Consider the following 10,000-nt stretch of genomic DNA (forward strand, 5'->3'; position numbering starts at 1 on the left):
ATATTTGATTTACTTTTGTGCTCTATTTGAACCAGTCATCTTTATTTTACTTCTGTTCTCTATTTGAACAAGACATCTTTGTTTCACTTCTGTGCTCTATTTGTACCAGTCATCTTTGATTTACTTCAATGCTGTATTTGTTCCAGTCATATTTGTTTTACTTCTGTGCCGTATTTGAACCAGTCAACTTTGTTTTAGTTCTGTGACGTATTTGAACCAGTCATCTTTGTTTTACTTCTGTGTGGTAATTGAACCAGTATCTTTGTTTTACTTGGTGCTCTATGTGAACCAATCATCTTTGTTTTACTTCTGTGCCGAATTTGAACCAGTCGTGTTTGTTTTACTTCTGTGACGTATTTGAACCAGTATCTTTGTTTTACTTCTGTGCCGTATTTGAACCAGTCATCTTTGTTTAACTTCTGTGCCGTATTTGAACCAGTCATCTTTGTTTTACTTGGTGCTCTATGTGAACCAGTCATCTTTGTTTTACTTCTGTGCCGTATTTGAACCAGTCATCTTTGTTTTACTTCTGTGCCGTATTTGAACCAGTATCTTTGTTTTACTTCTGTGCTGTATTTGTACCAGTATCTTTGTTTTACTTGGTGCTCTATGTGAACCAGTCATCTTTGTTTTACTTCTGTGCCGTATTTGAACCAGTCATCTTTGTTTTACTTCTGTGCCGTATGTGAACCAGTCATCTTTGTTTTACTTCTGTGCCGTATTTGAACCAGTCATCTTTGTTTTACTTCTGTGCCGTATTTGAACCAGTCATCTTTGTTTTACTTCTGTGCCGTATTTGAACCAGTATCTTTGTTTTACTTGGTGCTCTATGTGAACCAGTCATCTTTGTTTTACTTCTGTGCCGTATTTGAACCAGTATCTTTGTTTTACTTGGTGCTCTATGTGAACCAGTCATCTTTGTTTTACTTCTGTGCCGTATTTGAACAAGTCATCTTTGTTTTACTTCTGTGCCGTATTTGAACCAGTCATCTTTGTTTTACTTCTGTGCCGTATATGAACCAGTCATCTTTGTTATACTTGGTGCTCTATGTGAACCAGTCATCTTTGTTTTACTTCTGTGCCGAATTTGAACCAGTCATCTTTGTTTTACTTCTGTGACGTATTTGAACCAGTCATCTTTGTTTTACTTCTGTGACGTATTTGAACCAGTCATCTTTGTTTTACTTCTGTGCCGAATTTGAACCAGTCATCTTTGTTTTACTTCTGTGACGTATTTGAACCAGTCATCTTTGTTTTACTTCTGTGCCGAATTTAATCAGTCATCTTTGTTTTAATTCTGTGCTGAATTTGAACGAATTTTTTGTTTTCTTCTGTGTCGTTTTTGAAGAAGTCATCTTTGTTTTAGTTATGTGTCGTATCTGAACCAGTCATCTTTCTTCTACTTCTGTGCCGTATTAGAACCAGTCATCTTTGTTTTAGTTATGTGTCGTATCTGAACCAGTCATCTTTCTTCTACTTCTGTGCCGTATTAGAACCAGTCATCTTTGTTTTAGTTATGTGTCGTATCTGAACCAGTCATCTTTCTTCTACTTCTGTGCCTTATTAGAACCAGTCATCTTGTTTTACTTCTGTGCTCTATTTGAACCAGTAACCTGTGTTTTACTTCTATGCGGTATTTGAACAAGACATTTTTATTTTATTTCTGTGTCGTTTTGTACCAGTCATCTTTGTTTTACTTCTGTGTGGTAATTGAACCAGTATCTTTGTTTTACTTGGTGCTCTATGTGAACCAGTCATCTTTGTTTTACTTCTGTGCCGAATTTTAATCAGTCATCTTTGTTTTACTTGGTGCTCTATGTGAACCAGTCATCTTTGTTTTACTTTTGTCCCGTATTTGAACCAGTCATATTTGTTTTACTTGGTGCTCTATGTGAACCAGTCATCTTTGTTTTACTTATGTGCCGTATTTGAACCAGTCATCTTTGTTTTACTTCTGTCCCGTATTTGAACCAGTCATCTTTGTTTTACTTCTGTGCCGTATTTGAACCAGTCATCTTTGTTTTACTTCTGTGCCGTATTTGAACCAGTCATCTTTGTTTTACTTCTGTGCTCTATTTGAACCAGTCATCTTTGTTTTACTTCTGTGCCGTATTTGAACCAGTCATCTTTGTTTTACTTCTGTGCCGTATTTGAACCAGTCATCTTTGTTTTACTTCTGTGCCGTATTTGAACCAGTCATCTTTGTTTTACTTATGTGCTGAATTTGAACCAGTCATCTTTGTTTTACTTCTGTGCCGTATTTGAACCAGTCATCTTTGTTTTACTTCTGTGCCGTATTTGAACCAGTCATCTTTGTTTTACTTCTGTGCCGTATTTGAACCAGTCATCTTTGTTTTACTTCTGTGCCGTATTTGAACCAGTCATCTTTGTTTTACTTCTGTGCCGTATTTGAACCAGTCATCTTTGTTTTACTTCTGTGCCGTATTTGAACCAGTCATCTTTGTTTTACTTCTGTGCCGTATTTGAACCAGTCATCTTTGTTTTACTTCTGTGCCGTATTTGAACCAGTCATCTTTGTTTTACTTCTGTGCCGTATTTGAACCAGTCATCTTTGTTTACTTCTGTGCCGTATTTGAACCAGTCATCTTTGTTTTACTTCTGTGCCGTATTTGAACCAGTCATCTTTGTTTTACTTCTGTGCCTTATTTGAACCAGTCATCTTTGTTTTACTTCTGTGCCTTATTTGAACCAGTCATCTTTGTTTTACTTCTGTGACGTATTTGAACCAGTCATCTTTGTTTTACTTCTGTCCCGTATTTGAACAAGTCATCTTTGTTTTACTTGGTGCTCTATGTGAACCAGTCATCTTTGTTTTACTTCTGTGCCGAATTTTAATCAGTCATCTTTGTTTTACTTCTGTGCCGAATTTTAATCAGTCATCTTTGTTTTACTTCTGTGCTGAATTTGAACCGAATTTTTTGTTTTTCTTCTGTGTCGTTTTTGAAGAAGTCATCTTTGTTTTAGTGATGTGTCGTATCTGAACCAGTCATCTTTCTTCTACTTCTGTGCCTTATTAGAACCAGTCATCTTTGTTTTAGTTATGTGTCGTATCTGAACCAGTCATCTTTCTTCTACTTCTGTGCCGTATTAGAACCAGTCATCTTTGTTTTACTTTTGTGTCGTATCTGAACCAGTCATCTTTCTTCTACTTCTGTGCCTTATTAGAACCAGTCATCTTTGTTTTACTTCTGTGCTCTATTTGAACCAGTAACCTGTGTTTTACTTCTATGCGGTATTTGAACAAGACATTTTTGTTTTATTTCTGTGTCGTTTTGTACCAGTCATCTTTCTTTTACTTCTGTGTGGTAATTGAACCAGTATCTTTGTTTTACTTATGTGCTGAATTTGAACCAGTCATCTTTGTTTTACTTCTGTGCCGTATTTGAACCAGTCATCTTTGTTTTACTTCTGTGCCGTATTTGAACCAGTCATCTTTGTTTTACTTCTGTGCCGTATTTGAACCAGTCATCTTTATTTTACTTCTGTGCCGTAATTTGAACCAGTCATCTTTGTTTTACTTCTGTGCCGTATTTGAACCAGTCATCTTTGTTTTACTTCTGTGCCGTATTTGAACCAGTCATCTTTGTTTTACTTCTGTGCCGTATTTGAACCAGTCATCTTTGTTTTACTTCTGTGCCGTATTTGAACCAGTCATCTTTGTTTTACTTCTGTGCCTTATTTGAACCAGTCATCTTTGTTTTACTTCTTTGCCGTATTTGAACCAGTCATCTTTGTTTTACTTCTGTGACGTATTTGAACCAGTCATCTTTGTTTTACTTCTGTCCCGTATTTGAACAAGTCATCTTTGTTTTACTTGGTGCTCTATGTGAACCAGTCGTGTTTGTTTTACTTCTGTGACGTATTTAAACCAGTCATCTTTGTATTCCTTCTGTTTTGTATTTAAACCAGACATCTTTAAAAAATATTTTTCTTGGTGCATTTATTTGAAAATCATCTAACTTTTTATTGTCCCATCTCTTCCTTTGTTATTGACTTTGAAATGACCTACGTAAACAAATTGTTACAAACTTGTAAATTCCTAGAAAAAAAATCAATAAATATCTAAAAAGGAAAATATGAGCTTTTATTTAGCGAAATAACTACTAAATGTGCTCAAAGCGCTTTAGAAGGAGTGCCTGACCAACAGCAACACGTGACATGTAGAACAAGGCATCCCGCCTGTTAGGCGACATTACAAGTTTTTTCCTATATAAAGAACGTTGGTAACGGTACTCATTTTACTTTTGAGTACGATGAGAGAATGTGAGTAAAGAGCCTTTTTTAAGGACTCTACTAAGCGTCGAGCAGGGCTCGAATCAGAAATATATAAACCGTCTGATTAAGCTTTAAGTGAAGAACGCGGTTTAGGTTCACGTCTAAGCCATTTTCATTTTTGAAATCCGATGTTAAGTTCCTGATCTTATTTTGCATTTCTTACAGTTACCTTTGTCGTGCTTATCTTCTGCTTCGTAAACGGACTGGTAAGTTGATATCAATTAGAAGTAAAAGAAATAATTCAGTCAGTCATTCATTCTTCTTCTTCTTCTTCTTCTTCTTCTTCTTCTTCTTCTTCTTCTTCTTCTTCTTCTTCTTCTTCTTCTTCTTCTTCTTCTTCTGCAAATAAAAAAGATCAAAACTTTGACGGGTTGAGAAACTCTAGTGTACTTCTCCGAGCAGTGAGATTGAAAGGGTTTCTTTTAACAAACCCTTGACATCAGCACTGATCTCATTTTAATAGCATTAATAATAGCCCTAACAGGTTACAAGTTATGTTAGTGGGATGGGGCATGATAACTAAGCAAATAAGGTCATAGTATTAAATACACATTATAAATACATAATATTACGATTGAGCATAAGCTATAGTACATTTGTAGTAGGTAAATTCTTGTAAATTCAATTCACTCATTTGAAAGGCATACATACATGTACAATTATATAATATATATATATATATATATATATATATATATATATATATATATATATATATAGAGAGAGAGAGAGAGAGAGACATAAATTAGAATCCATATCTCTTTTAAAGAAATATCTAGCAAGTGCTAGACTTAATGGGTCAGAAACAAACTTCGCTTTCCAATCAAATTAGCTTAGAGTTCGCTCGATTATATTTCTCATTATTAAAACATTAATCTCTTCTTGTCACATTTGCTTTACCCTGACATAACACCTTCTTGAGACGTCGTGTCACTTATTTAGAAGGAACATAGGAGCAAGAAACAAGTCATTGAATTGAACATTCTTGAGGCCTTCCTCACGTTCCTCAAGCTAAGAAAAATAACCCACGTATTCATTTAACCTGGTTTAAACGATGAAATAAAATATTTGACCTTTAACTTTCCCTGATAGGAAAAACAAAACCCCTACAAAACCTCACGAACTTTACTAAGATCTATAACTAACCGTATTAGGAAGAAAAAAACCTGGGACCTCGACATAACCTTTATAGAAAAAAAAAACAACAACATAGGACTGTTCTGCACTCACTCTCAATACTTCAACGACAATGGCAGCGGACAACTAAAAGAATGGAAATCGTATACTTTTACCCCTCAATCAAGGCTTGTTTTACACAAAATGCTACTAAAATTGACAAATTGAATAAATAAATACCTGACAAAAGATCCACGGCTAGAATAGCAATATATTATAGTGAAGCGACTTCAAAAAACGTACGGAAGCTTTCCTTAAAATTCAAAAGCTGTTGATCGTTATCTTGTGTCTGGCTTGATTTACATTTTGAATCGTTAAATACTTGGAATATTAATGTAATGTGGAGTACCTCCAATTTCTCTTTAAAATATCCTCAGGCTGCATTTGATGAGACAAGGTGTGTCAATTGTCTAAACCGCTATAATTGCGTAAGTATTTACTTAATAAACAACTGACCATGGATCTAACGCAACTGGTTTCCTTCAAAATAAATCATGACAAATTGCAAGAAGGTCTCCAGTTATAATAAAGGTCTGAAATCTGATATATAAAACTGTTCCAGAATAAGAATAATTCTCTTAGATGAGACTCGTCTGTATTTATTAATACACCCATCTATTCGTTTATGCACCATGTCATTACAATCTTAATCAATAGTTATATCCTCCAATAATTATTCCCTACAGACAATAAACACATACATGCTTCAGGCACTTTCGTTTTTTTTTCCTTGAGCAAGATTATTAACCCCCCAATTTGCTTACTTAGACAACATGGGTGATTCCTGTTAACATTAGACTTCCTGTTTGATGAATTAATCAATATTCCTTCGTGGAATGCCTAGGAGACGATATCTTATGATGTCGTGGCAAAATGGCATTATATATATATATGTATATATATATATATATATATATATATATATATATATATATATTTCAAGTGTAATTTTGTTCAACTTCTACAATAATGTTTCTAGCTCTCGCTATCTTCATTCGAAACAAAATTATATAAGTTAAACAAAATTACATTTGAAATATTGTATAAATAACTCCCCTCATCAGAAAGTTAAGCACTACTACTTCATGTAATTTATATATATATATATATATATATATATATATATATATATATATATATATATATATATATATATATATATATATTTATAGATACATATTTATATATTTATATGAATTTTACACTCAATACTCTGCAGTACACAATATTTTTCTACTCGGCAATTGTGCGGCTATATTGTCTTATTGTATGACAATCGTTTTCGGATCGGTAGATCTTAGGTTAGAGCCTGGCTCGGCGTGTAGTTATTTCCTTGGAAAAGGCTCTTTACTCACGTTCTCTCAACGTACTCAGGTGTGAAGTGAGTACCTGAAGGTTAACAACATTGTCTTTGTAGGAAAAAAATATTGTAATATCGCCCGACAGGATCCCTGTCTCGTTTTACATAAGACAGGTTAGTCTTGGACAGTGAACCTGTCAAAGCTGCTTGTGTAAGTTTAGTGGATATTGCGCTATATAAAAGCTCATTTTTTATTTTTTTCTAACTAATGTTTTGCCATAAAGATGAAAATATTTGTAGTATTTCATTCTGTCTAACACGTTTGTACCAAAAAAAAAAATTATGTACTATTGAAATAAATTAGGATTATCATTAGCAAACTATAAGTAAAATCTACTGCCAAGTCAATAGAAAACGTTTTATTTATTACAACATGATAGAAACCTACAAGGCAAATTTAAAAAAAAAACCAAAAAAATTCCCTAGACATTTATATCAAAGATCTATGAAGTCATGTGATTAATTGAGGGCCTGATTACTAAGATGGTCGCGATAACTCAGTTGATAAAGAATTCGCTTCACACGCAAAGGGACCGAGATTGATCTGGTTGCAGTCGATATTTTTTTCTAACCCCTTTCCACCCAGCAGTGATTGAGTAGCTGCGTCTGTTAGATCTAGCAGAAAGTACTTTGCGATAGACTAGCATCCTATCCAAAGGTTTGCAAGCAATTTCTATTGACCATTTCACGCTGAACCGGTATTTAAATCTGAATCTTTCTTTAATGTCACATTTACTCATAAAGTTTTTGACATGATTTTAACATGTTAAAAATTCAGCAGTGATCTAGAAGCTCTGTAAATCAATATATAGTGGGTGCAGATGTAACATCCTGCGGTAAATGTTTCCAACCTCTGAGGATTCGGGGGTCAAATAAGAATTTTCTGAGGTTTTTGGTGTATGACAGGTGAATGAAACGGTCCATGTGGGAAGTCCTAGATGTTCGGTGTTTGGAGTTCAGGACTTGAAATAGCCACCAGGTCGTTCGTTGGAGCGTCTTCAATTCTAGTTGATTAATCATGTTGCTCACACTTATTGTTTTCTCATAATTTCCTGTAACAAAACGAGCATTCGTCTCTGTATTGCCTCCAGTTCATTAACAATGTGTTTTATGTGTGGGTCCCAAACAGTGCATGCTTATTCAATCTGTCGTCGAACTAGTGAATGGTAAGCTGATGATGTTTGACGATTTAATTTCTAAATTTCCTCGAGGGAAACTTTGGGTCCTATTTGTTTTGGTTGTGATGTTGTCGATGTCCTTGTACCGTTTTATGTCTGATTTTATAGTTATTCCCGAATATCATGGAGGTCTTATATACTAATACGTGGTTGTGTAGCTTGTAATCGCATGTATTGAAGATGTTTTTCTGGAGATGGAAATGACAATGCGTTTCATTGTATGAACCTCTTTGCGGTGATATTGTTCCCAAGTCGCCAGTTTGTCTTTGTCCTTTTAGGGATCTACATTAGTTGTTCTCCAATCCTTTGGGATTTCACCAGTGTCGAATGGTCTCTAGAAATTCTAACGGAGGATTTTGAATTTTGTTTGTTCCACTAGCCTTTGTAGGATCTAAGTTTAGAAGAATTTTTGCAATTTTCTAATACTTGATTTTTCATTAATGTAATTGTTTCTTTCTGCTACTATGCTGTTTTCTGTACATTGTTTGAGTGCCATATGTTGCTTTTTCTAAAAGACAGACTAAAATTTGGCATTTAGGGGTCTCGCTTAGTCAAGTGCTGTGGTGCTGACATTTTCATTGTCATTTTTGTGTTCAATGTATGACTAGAAATTTATCACACCAGTAAATTAGTTTCCGTTCTTGTCAGCGCAAATCATGTGCTCAATGTAGTTCCAATATTTTGACTTAACTCATTTTGTACAATACGTTTCAGAACTGTGTATTTATCTTTGTACGGGGTTAAAATGAAAAGTCTTGACGCCTCTCTTGTATTTTCAAATTTTAATTTAACCTTTAATTTCAACTTTGACCTACATCATCTTACACTTTTCCTCCAGTTCAAGAACTAACAAGCTTAATTTACTCCTGGTTGGTGCCAATAAAAACACCACGCCATTACGATTGCAGTCATTGTGGTATATGTTGAATGTTGATGGGAAATATTCATTGTCCCTAATAGACGAATCCAACTATGACTCAGTTTCTTGTTCTGTACACTGTAAAAAATATCTTATGTTTATTTTCACTTGATTGGCTGTTTATGTTCAATACTTTGACATTTTTCTTAATACATTGTTTATTTTGAACACGTCTTATATAGTTGATAACAGGAATGGAAGATTGCTTAATGTGTGTGGCCATTACTTAAATAGAAATTGTTGACACGTTATGGTGTAAAACTGTACTATTACTATGTGTCGATTCAGTTATGTAAATTGTCTTGTCGATGTAATTATTTACAGTGTCAGAGTTGGGGCATAAATCCCTATGATTGTCTTTTGTTCTCCTCTGCTTTGATTATATTGCCAATTCTTATTCGTCAATTGTTTGGCACTCTTGAGTGGTCTTTCACTACGTGTGTTATGCAGCGTAAGTCATCATCATAGGTTGTCGCTCCAACACCAAACCCACTCCACGGGATCTGGGAAGTAGACTCTTGGGTCATATCAGTGCAACTGGGTCCGTCTTGTCATACTTCAAGGATATGCTCTGGGCATCCGCATGTACACAAGCTGGTCTCAGCCATCCCCCCATTTTTCATGCTTCAGCCAAGTTTTGCATGTGCTCTGTTCAGTGTTACCCATTCATTCCTGGGGAGCTCAGTTCCGTAGGGCAGTTCTCCTCTTGGAACTTCAACGGTTTCATTTGCGTAGTTGTTCCCCTCCTTCAATGTGGCAAGTCTGTACACAGATGCATGGTCAGAGTAGGTGGCGGGGTTTCAAGTTTTGACTGTGACAGGTGCACTGAGTCACTGTGTGGTGTGATGGCAAGGTGACTTATTGTCTTGCTTGTTTCAGTGTCGTGTCAGCTATTATGAGAATGATGTCAATGGTGACGGTGGTCTGGTCCAAAATGTCTTAATAACGATTTTAACACAAAATTGTTCTTCAGAATATCACAAACAAGAATATATTTAGAATTCCAATGACAGAACATAGTGTAAATTATTTAAAATCACAAACATCAAAGAGCTTCTAAAAGACAGCTGT

The 10,000-nt window shown here is 35.0% G+C and overlaps 2 long non-coding RNA genes across 3 annotated transcripts in view; both read left to right on the top strand.

Annotated features, from left to right (window-relative positions):
* Positions 1-5,922, top strand: part of LOC144979401 (uncharacterized) — a 6,187-nt gene extending 265 nt beyond the window's left edge. The window contains exons 2-3 of the long non-coding RNA XR_013646687.1: positions 4,462-4,502; positions 5,850-5,922. This is a non-coding gene — a long non-coding RNA (uncharacterized LOC144979401). The remainder of the gene's footprint in view (positions 1-4,461; positions 4,503-5,849) is intronic.
* LOC144980273 (uncharacterized) overlaps positions 1-10,000 on the top strand; it is a 106,163-nt gene that overhangs the window by 94,899 nt on the left and 1,264 nt on the right. The gene's annotated exons all lie outside the window — the stretch shown is intronic.

This window comes from Berghia stephanieae, chromosome 9, assembly GCF_034508935.2.
Source record: "Berghia stephanieae isolate SIO BIC M18660-M18661 chromosome 9, UCSD_Bste_1.3, whole genome shotgun sequence".
Classification (NCBI taxonomy): domain Eukaryota; kingdom Metazoa; phylum Mollusca; class Gastropoda; order Nudibranchia; family Aeolidiidae; genus Berghia; species Berghia stephanieae.